Below are 9,692 nucleotides of genomic sequence, written 5' to 3'. Positions count from 1 at the left end.
TCTGGATCAGTCAGTTTATGTGTAATGGTAAGTTATTGTTGTTTTATCTTTTATTCTCTGGCTTTTCTCGTTTAATTAGATTTTTGGTTATAAATTAAATTAATTGGTATCCTCTTTCAATTTCATCATTAACAATAGACCTACACCAAAAGGCCCTGTACTGTAATTTTCTATCTTGCCCAAAAATACTTTAAATAGTACTGTTTTCACAAATGCTTGCTTGAAACACAACTTAATAAAATAGAAGCACTGCAGGTAATTTGCTTTTATTCCACACCAAAGGAGAATAAATGTATGATAAAGTTATAATGTTACCGGCATTATTCTACATATATTCTGAGACTATTATAACACTATGTTATAGTCTGAGGTTATAGTAGTCTCAGATGCATTGTATAAGGGCTTTAATATAAGGGCGGGTATGAGGGACGAAGTAATGTAACAAAAAATTTGTTCCGGCGTGACATTTGTTCCGCCGGAACAAATTTCATAGGAAATATGTTCCACTGGACTTTATATCACAGAAAATATGTTCCAGCACTGTAATATTTGTTCCGGAACTATTTTTTATGACCAAATGTGAAATAAGTTCCGGAACAAAAATCATAGCTCCATGAATTTTGTTCCAATTAATATTTAGAGTTTTAAAAAGTTAAATAAGTTCCTGTGATATTTGTTTTAAACGAACGTGTACATATTTCATAGAAATCAATGAATAAGTTCCGCTCAAACCTATTTTACACAGAAAATACGTACCTTTGCAACAAATTGCAAGCGAAATATTTTCTTGCTACATTTAAATTATAATGCAAGCTGAGTGCTGTACTGAGTGTGATTGCATGGAATACATTTGCAATTGAAGGCATGACTGTAACTAAAGGATGAAGATAAGAAATAAAAGCGATGGTAATGTAGCATAATTTATGTTTTATGTGGTATTCCGCCTTGGTTTTTGTTAACTGTCATGGCCGCGTGTTCTAGTCATACATGTACTAAGGTCTTTTGTTTCTACATGTCTTTTGATATAACTGATCAGTCACTTTGTCCTTTTCAAATAAGTACATATGTTCATCTTTAACTATACTCTTTTTCTGAATGATTGATTTTTCTTATTCTACTCTTTTCTGGCTGAAAAGTGTCATTTTGATATTTTTTACGGAGTATATAATTAAACATTTGCTATACTCCACAGGATCCGAATTGGATGATTTACACTTTTTACTTTTTTTATTATTGATATAATACTTATTTTTATAATGCACTTGAATGATAACTTTAAACTCACTGATGACAAATGCTCAGTATATAAGATAACTTGTTTAACCAGTGGAACATATTTCACAGACAAGGAACTTATTTCACCAGGTGAGGAACAAATCTCACAAACCCAGAACTTATTTCACCAGATAAGGAACAAATCTCATAAACCCGGAACTTATTTCACCAGGTAAGGAACAAATTTCACCAACCCGGTACTTATTTCACCAGGTAAAGTGTGGAACTTATTTTATAGAGATGGAACAAATTATATAGAAATCATCTGTGAAAAAAGTTCTCCCAGAACATATTTCCTGTGATATTAGTTCCACTGGAACTTTTTTCACAGGAACAAATTTTGGCTCACAGTAACACCATGTGACTATTGCATTGGTTGTCGTGATTTAAACACGATAAGAGTGTTTCCTTCCCCCTAAATCTCATGATCCTCATTCAGTCATTGAACAGGATAGAAACTACTTCAGACATCAAACAATCTGAAACTTTTCAAGTACTTTCTATATGCTCATGTGCAATTTCTTGTTAGCATAGTTTTGTACTTGGACAGATAATCAGAATGATCAACAATCAAGTATTGACAACAGTCAGGTCTATTTCCATTGGTCTCATTTGAAGAAACCAGGTATGCGCCATAATGCGGTAATTTTAATTCAGCCATGTACAATAGGGATCATTCGTAATATTTCTTCCTGTAGACGTCGCTGGTGTTCCATAAGTGGTTGTCGGAAACGTTTTAATCAATTTGACGCTTGAATCGCATTACGTTGCACATGTTTACATTAGTAACTACAATCGACACTCGCTAATTTCTCCAAACTAAGCTCCAAAATTGTTGTGTCCCCGGCTGCAATTATTCTGAAGAGGGACCACAGATTCCCAAAAGACCATGAAATTCTTTTAAAATGGAGAGAAGGCATCAAGAGAGTTGATCCACCCATCAAAAATATCTAGGGAAACCCGGCGGAAAATATTCGATCAAGTTTGCCATAACCAGCTGATAACCATGTCATGCCAGGAGATTATATAACAACAGGATTAGGTTATTATGCATTTATATTTTTCTTATATTTCGTGCAGTATTTAACCTCTTTGTTTTATTTTTTCTCGATTAAACAGCCCAAAAATTTGACAGGTTATTATTTATTAAAATAGGGGGATGACACAGGGATGTATTTTATTCTTCAAATATACCCTCACACTTTGTAAGTTTTTTCCTAGTCTTCACATTTTTTCACCCTTTTACCTTTGTTTGCATTGTAAATAAGAAATAATAATTATGTTGTGCACTTAATTATAGCAAGTGAAATATATTTCCCTGACAAAACAATGCATGAAAGGAAGAGAACTACATGTATTGGGAAATATGACAATCCCTATATTGCATTCTAAAAAAAACCATGGTACATATGAGCATAATTTTTCTATTTGTTTGTCGCAATAAAGTCTGAATTTTCTAAGGACTTTACATTAAACTTATGGCAAAAGCTGTCAGACCAATTTTTTTTAATTCTTCAAAGTTGGAAATCAAGAGTATTTTTGTTAGAAAAAAACATCAAACACATCCCTGCATTAAACGCTTGTCCTTTATGAATGATAAGAAAAATTTCTGAACCTGCAGTTTATTAAATAACATGATGCTTTGTGTTTTCCTGTTTTAATATTTCAGAAGCCATCATGGATAACAGACTTTTTACCCAACCATGAAGTGATGAATGGGATACATCTTTATGTTTGAAATGAATTAATGGTTAAAATCCAAGTGGCTGCAAGTGCGAGGATCAATACTTCTGTCAGAACCAGATGTAAAAAAAATTTGACAAAGGTGACAACAAATGGCAAATAGTGGAATTATGGAACAGGATTTATCTACTAGCCAAGACAGTTCCTTATAATAACACACAAACTTTTCTGAAAGGGAAATTCCATCTAGATCAGAAGAAAGTAGTTTGTGATAGAAAAGTGTCGTCCAACCGAAATTCACATTAAAAGAGTCCTTGTATTATCTAAAAGTTACACAAGGGTAAAACTTAATGCCCCTCCTCCGCTGTGGCAGGGGAATAAACAATCTGAAACATGTAATTCCACGTGGAAACTTCTAATTCAACTTGGTTCCAGAATTATCTGTGTTTGCTGTGTTCTTTCTAATTTCATAAAAATACATTGTAAATAAATATGCATAAAAGATGAAATGGATTTACATGCAATTGATTTTATTATTTGTTCTAATGTGGTGCTGTTTCACCACTGCTTTCCCAGTTAGCACCAAAAAAAAATGTTGAAAAAATATTGTAGAAAAATATCAAATTCATGCAAAAATGTATGGCGTTAAAAATATTTTCTAAACATTTTCATGATACTTTTAAAACATCATTAAAATGTTACTGAATTTTGACGACAATGTTTGTAAAATGTCTTATAAATGATTTGAATGTGTTTGTTAATCAATTATCCCTGAAACATTTTTAAAACATAAAAATTCATTTCTGCAGGAAAAAATGTTTTGAAAAATGTTTTAATAATCTTCATATTCTCAAAAAATCATTAAAAAATCATTTAAATGTTATTCGAAATATCATTATAAAAATGTTTTCTAACATAATCTTTCAAGTCTTTTTATAAAATATTCAGAAACATAAAAAACAATGTTTAATATCAGAGACAGATTTAGGAGTGGGGTGCCTGGGTCCCCCTTTATGGCCCTTATGGAGCTACATTTATGGTAAATCCAGATTTTTTTATTACTCTCAAAACTTTGTCTAGTTTGGGGCCTGATGACCCCTTTTAATGCCTCCGCAACTGAAAGTTGGGGCATATTATTTTACCCCTGTCTGTCCTTCTGTCTGTCTGTCTGTCCGTTCGTCCCATTATGGGTATATAGTTATTCAGCACAACTTCTCCTACAGTTAGAATCCTAGGAAGTTTTCACTTTGCTGTCTGTTTGTACATATATTGAAGATGTGCATGTGGTTATGGTTTTGATTTTTATTGATATTTGCCCTTTTGGGAGATAGTTGAACTTTGTCGTTTTTGGGGTATAAGCGGTTATATGTTATAGTTATTTTAAAATAACACTTTGCATCTACGGGGGCATCAATTGTGTCTCCCAGACACAATAATATCTCAAAGAAAGTCCTACATTGACTTTGTTTTAAAACAGTTACTTCAGAGTGGAGTGGGGGGGTCACTTTATCTAGATTCAAAATCCTGGATCCACATTTGAGAAAACAACTGCCGTCATACTGATCTTTACCCCACATCTCCTTTTACATTTGTCTGCATGCTGTTGATGCCGGCTTAATCTATATATATTTTGTCTATTTTTGTCGGGTTAATGTCTCATTGACAAACCCCAATATTTCCTGTCTTAGATATCAATTTTATTGAATAGTCCATTTTTTTGGATTTTGCACTGAACACATATGAAAAAGAAGATGTGGTATGATTGCCAATGAGACAACTCTCCACAAGAGACCAAATGACACAGAAATAATTACAACTATAGGTCACCGTACAGCCTTCAACAATGAGCAAAGCCCATACCGCATATCTGCGTTGTTGTCCGAAGACACATTGGTTTCCGGACAATAACTTTAGTTTAAGTGAATGGATCTTTATGAAATTTTTTAAGAAGGTTTAATACCACAAAAGGAAGGTTGGGATTGATTTTGGGGATGATGGTCCCAACCAAAAAGGGGCCCAAAACAAGCATTTTTCTAGTTTCAGGATAATAACTTGTGTATAAGTATATCGAATGCTCTGAAATTGTACCACAATGTTTAATACCACAAGTAGAAGGTTGGGATTCATTTTAGGGGTAATAGGGCCAACAGTTTAGGAATTAAGGGCCAAAAAGGGGCCAAAAACAAGCATTTTTCTAGTTTCCAGACAATAACTTGTGTATAAGTATGGATCTCTCTGACATTGTACCACAAGGTTCCATATAACAAAGGGAAGGCTGGGATTGAGTTTTGGGATTATTGCTCCAAGGAGGGGTTCAAAAAGTTGGGGGGGGGGGGATTTTTTCACAATTTTTTTTAAGGGATCCAGATTTTTTTTTCAAAATTTTTAAAATTTCGAATTTTTGAAAAGTTTCAAGAAGAAATCTTCAATTGCACAGTATTGCGCAATGGATTTATAAGATCTTTGACCACATTTATTTTGTGTCAGAAACCTATATTATGTCAAAAATTTGATTACAATCCAAATTCAGACAGTATAAAGCTTGAATATTGTGTCCAAATTTGCCCCAACTGTATAGGAAGTACACCACTAATTCATGGCCCCATTGCTTTCTATGTTAAATTCCTCAATTTCAAGCAGACACAGCTCTTTTGTTTCAAGTTCAAATAAAGTGACAATCATTGCATGTCAAAGCAACACTTTATGGTGTCTTGTACCGGAAAAATCAACATACCTTTAATGGCATATAAGAAAGAACTGGTTCCCGGAACTTCGGATGTACCAAAACAGGTACTTCAGATCTGACATACAGGCAAAAAGTACCCTCTTTATAAAATTTAGTGCATTTTTTTTTATATTCAAAATTATAAGTCAAAAAGTGTTCTACAATGATCACCATTCATTCAGCTTTTATTTGATACCAACAATACCTAAATATTCTACATATTTTGAAAGTTACACTCATGTGTAGGAACTATTTTGTGTTAAATATGTACTACTTTCTGGTATGTGCTTTCTGGCCGGGCCGAATTAGTGGTGTTACACCTATAGGGTTCTGCGGTCGTATCAGGCTGCGCTCAGCAAAGCATTTTATTTCAGATTATATATATCCTCATGCATTTCATTTGGTCCAGCATTGAACAATTTTTTTCTTAGAAGTGTTTTTTTATCTTTTGTTTGATCATGTGTAGCATCTGTCATTTTCTGTCTCAGAACAGCTTTTCGATGGTTTTCTTTGCTGTCTTGGTCAACAATACACAAGATAACAACAATAAGAAATGCAAAATTTTTATTTAATTTTGTCATTTCACTGTTCTTTTTCAATTTTTCTTTTGTTCCATTCTTTTTATTTCTCTTGACTTCTGTTGCTTCTGTAAAGAAAATGTTAACAGATTAGTCCTGTTGTTTAGTGAGTAAACTAGTGGAGATAATTTAAATTTCATCAAATTACAAAAGAAAATTTTATTTTAATCCAGTCTGTTTTCATAAAAATTTATATTGAAAAGCGACATCTAATCAGTGTGGCTGGATTCGGAAGATATACACGTACATCTGTGGAGTTTCAGGTGTATTATTATCATACGAGTCTGTAACGGTAGAGTTCACCAGTACTAAAATAAAACTGTACAGTACCATTTTCCCAACTGAGATTAGGACCTGTAACCTTTACTTGGTCTTACAAAAAATCAACTCCCTTAATGGTAATTGTATATTTTAACACAAATACATTTTTGTGATATAGATTGGGGCTATAAAAGGATAAATACCTTCACACAATCTGTTCCTCCAGAATGTTTTGAATCTAAGCTTATAAATTTTGGCTCTTCTAATTGATTCTACAAAAGATAAAAAAAAGTCAAAATATTAAATACAATACAGTCAAGAAAAAATCACAGAACTAGTCAGCTACAAAGGTCACAACATTCAAAAATGAAAGAAAATTCAAACAAGAAAACTAATGGCTTGATTTTAAATTATAAAATAAGACAATAAAAAAACAAATATATTATATGTATATATATCAGAAATTAACCAACTATAACTACTAAATTAAAGGCTCCTGACTAGGATTGACACATTAACAATTATCTATACTTACAAAAAATATATCTGGCCTGGCCTTGAAGGGCTAGCGATTAATCACAGGCACTTGTCTCAGAAAAAAATTTCCTATAACACATGTTATATTAAGGTATATAGGAATTTTTTTTTTTGAGACAAGTGCCTGTGCGATTAATCATGAAAACTGTATAATGAATATATTGTCTTTCATTGTTACAAATATCTACCAGTAGAAAATGTCTGCAATATTTCACTATTTTATATTACTTTACTAACTAATACATTGTTGATGACGCTGAAAACAGCATACCTAATATATGCTATGTCTTGCTTTTGGACTCTGTCAAGGCTAGACAAAAAGGAAAGAAATCAATGATTCAAGTTCAAATATATTGATTGATTGTTGGAATCTTAATGTCCAGTGACAAATATTTAATGCATGTTCCAGCCAAAGTTTAATTAAACAAGCTAAGGAATGGTTTGAATTTTTTTAAAACATGTAGGTAAAGATTTTTTAAAGTACTATTACATAGATTAAATTCTGCTTGCCATGAAATATTTGAAAAACAAGATATCATGTGGATTTAATGGTATAACTAATGAAATTTTTGAAAAATTCTTGTATGCTGAATGTTGGGCATGACATGTATATAAAATTATAAAACATTACTTTTTTCTTAAAAATTAATAAAATTTTCTCTCTAGCAAGAAGTTCTTATTGGAGAGAAAATTTATTTAACCCATTTTCAAAGGAAGATGTTTTAATAGCCCTTCAAACAACAGAGGTATAACCCTTTTTACTAGTTAAGGAACATTTTTTTCTAGAGTATAATAGTTTAGAAAACTATTTAGAATCTTATAAGATTATCTGCCAAGAACAGATAGGATTCAAAAAGGACGTAGAACTACATGTATAAGGACCACATTTCTAAGTTTAAAAAATATTTAGTTGGGTTAGTTTTCATAAATATGTTCTAATCAATTTTGCAGAATTTGAAATTATTCCATATTTAAATAATTCCTTGTTTGAACTTGAATTGCAAATAAAACTTCATTATAGATGTACATCTCTTTTAAAATTTCCAAAAATGGCCCCATCATGTTATATATAAAAAGTTGCAGAGAAGGGCCTTTATATTTTTTTTACAGTGTCTTTTTTTTTAAGTTGATGAAGCTGAGACATATTACAAGATTTAAAGCTTAAAAATGTAGAATCATGTCTTGTTTAAAAGTGGTATTGGGAGAATTTAATACTTTCCTTGTGTAATTGTCCCATTTTCAAAAGTAATAAATTGTTTATATATAACTGGGACTAATAGATTATTAGTATAATAGTCCCAGTATATAACAAGTTAAATTTAATTTTCCCTTGCCCAGTCTGCATGGTCTGTATCACATTTCATGGCCAACAGATAATATCTGTATAGAACCCCTATTTTTAATTATTATTATACAAAATCATTTAAATGTATCCTAGAAAGTTTAATTATATATTCATGACTATTTATATGTTCAGTGGGGTTTTTATTTTGCTTTTTTCTAACTTGGGGTACATGTATATGTGTTCACATCAGGAGAAAATAAAAACAACAGACATTGACAGATGACAGAGCTATGACAAAACAAACAAATACTCTTTATATACAATTCAGCGTTTTTCAACACATTATTTGTAAAAATACAACCATAAATGCCTCCAATAAACGTCTTTTTATATGAAATATATAGCCCAAAAATGTAGGTGACGAAAGCTTTTTGGCAATGTACTGTAGCGGCGTTTCCGCTTATAATAGAAGAAATCTCAATATTTTTTAAATACATCGTTTACCTTTCTATAAGATCTATATTTCTGTCTCTTGTGGCAGCTCCACGTAACGTTAGTTCTGGAACAGACCAGGTATTGTAATCATCGGATGCCATTGTTTACGTTGTAAATACTGATGCAAGCGTTTTACGTGATTGAAGCGTTCAAGTAACCACTTATGGAACCGCAGCGCCGCCACGCGTGAAAAGTCGTGAATGATTCCTATTATATATATATACATCCAGTCATTTTTACTCAAGCGTTACAAATAAGGTTAAATGTTAGATTTTTATATTCTTTTAACTGCATTCATGGCAATTAATTAGCCATCCATCATTAGTTGTTTGTGGGAAAGACACCAAGCACTCTTTGTATAATTCAACTTAATATTGCGAGGACAAGCTTTTAAAAATAAAATCTTTTAAAAAATATAAAGATTTTTTTTCAATTACATTTATTTCTTAATTAGGCCAAATGAAATAATATGTGTGTTTCCTATTACATCTTTGAAAAAATAGGATAGGTAGGGGATTTTTCTTATTTTACATTTTTTTTTTACATTGAGTCTATGGGCTGATGGGAGAGAAATTCTGACTTTAACAGTGCTTATTGATAAATCAAAAAAACTTTAGGGTAGGCTATTTCTAAGCTTAAAATATAGGGTAGTTGCGGAAATAAGAAACACACATATTTTTTTATTTGACCTTACATACAGGAAAATGATATTTTTTTTAATTAACATTGTTTTAATTTTATATAATTTCACTCACAAGTTGACTCCTTTTCTAGATTTTTTTTGGAAGATATGTTTTAAAATGGTTGATGGAAAAGTACAACCATATCTTAAATTAAATAAATGGATGTTCAT

General features: G+C 31.6%; 2 long non-coding RNA genes across 2 annotated transcripts; one reads left to right on the top strand and one right to left on the bottom strand.

Moving 5' to 3' along the window:
• The first annotated feature begins 1,943 nt into the window (after nucleotides 1-1,943).
• On the top strand, nucleotides 1,944-3,471 carry LOC127730879 (uncharacterized). The gene is made up of 2 exons (XR_007995342.1): nucleotides 1,944-2,317; nucleotides 2,945-3,471. It is a non-coding gene; the product is annotated as an uncharacterized LOC127730879 (long non-coding RNA).
• A 1,860-nt stretch (nucleotides 3,472-5,331) lies between these two features.
• LOC127730877 (uncharacterized) lies at nucleotides 5,332-9,056 on the bottom strand. Its single transcript, XR_007995340.1, has 3 exons — nucleotides 8,849-9,056; nucleotides 6,726-6,794; nucleotides 5,332-6,329 (listed from the first exon to the last, which is right to left on the bottom strand). It is a non-coding gene; the product is annotated as an uncharacterized LOC127730877 (long non-coding RNA).
• Nucleotides 9,057-9,692: the final 636 nt, after the last annotated feature.

The sequence above is a fragment of the Mytilus californianus genome, unplaced genomic scaffold (assembly GCF_021869535.1).
Source record: "Mytilus californianus isolate M0D057914Y unplaced genomic scaffold, xbMytCali1.0.p SCAF_2, whole genome shotgun sequence".
Lineage (NCBI taxonomy): Eukaryota > Metazoa > Mollusca > Bivalvia > Mytilida > Mytilidae > Mytilus > Mytilus californianus.
Note: the sequence above shows the minus strand (reverse complement) of the source record. Positions and strands in the feature narration are given on the sequence as shown.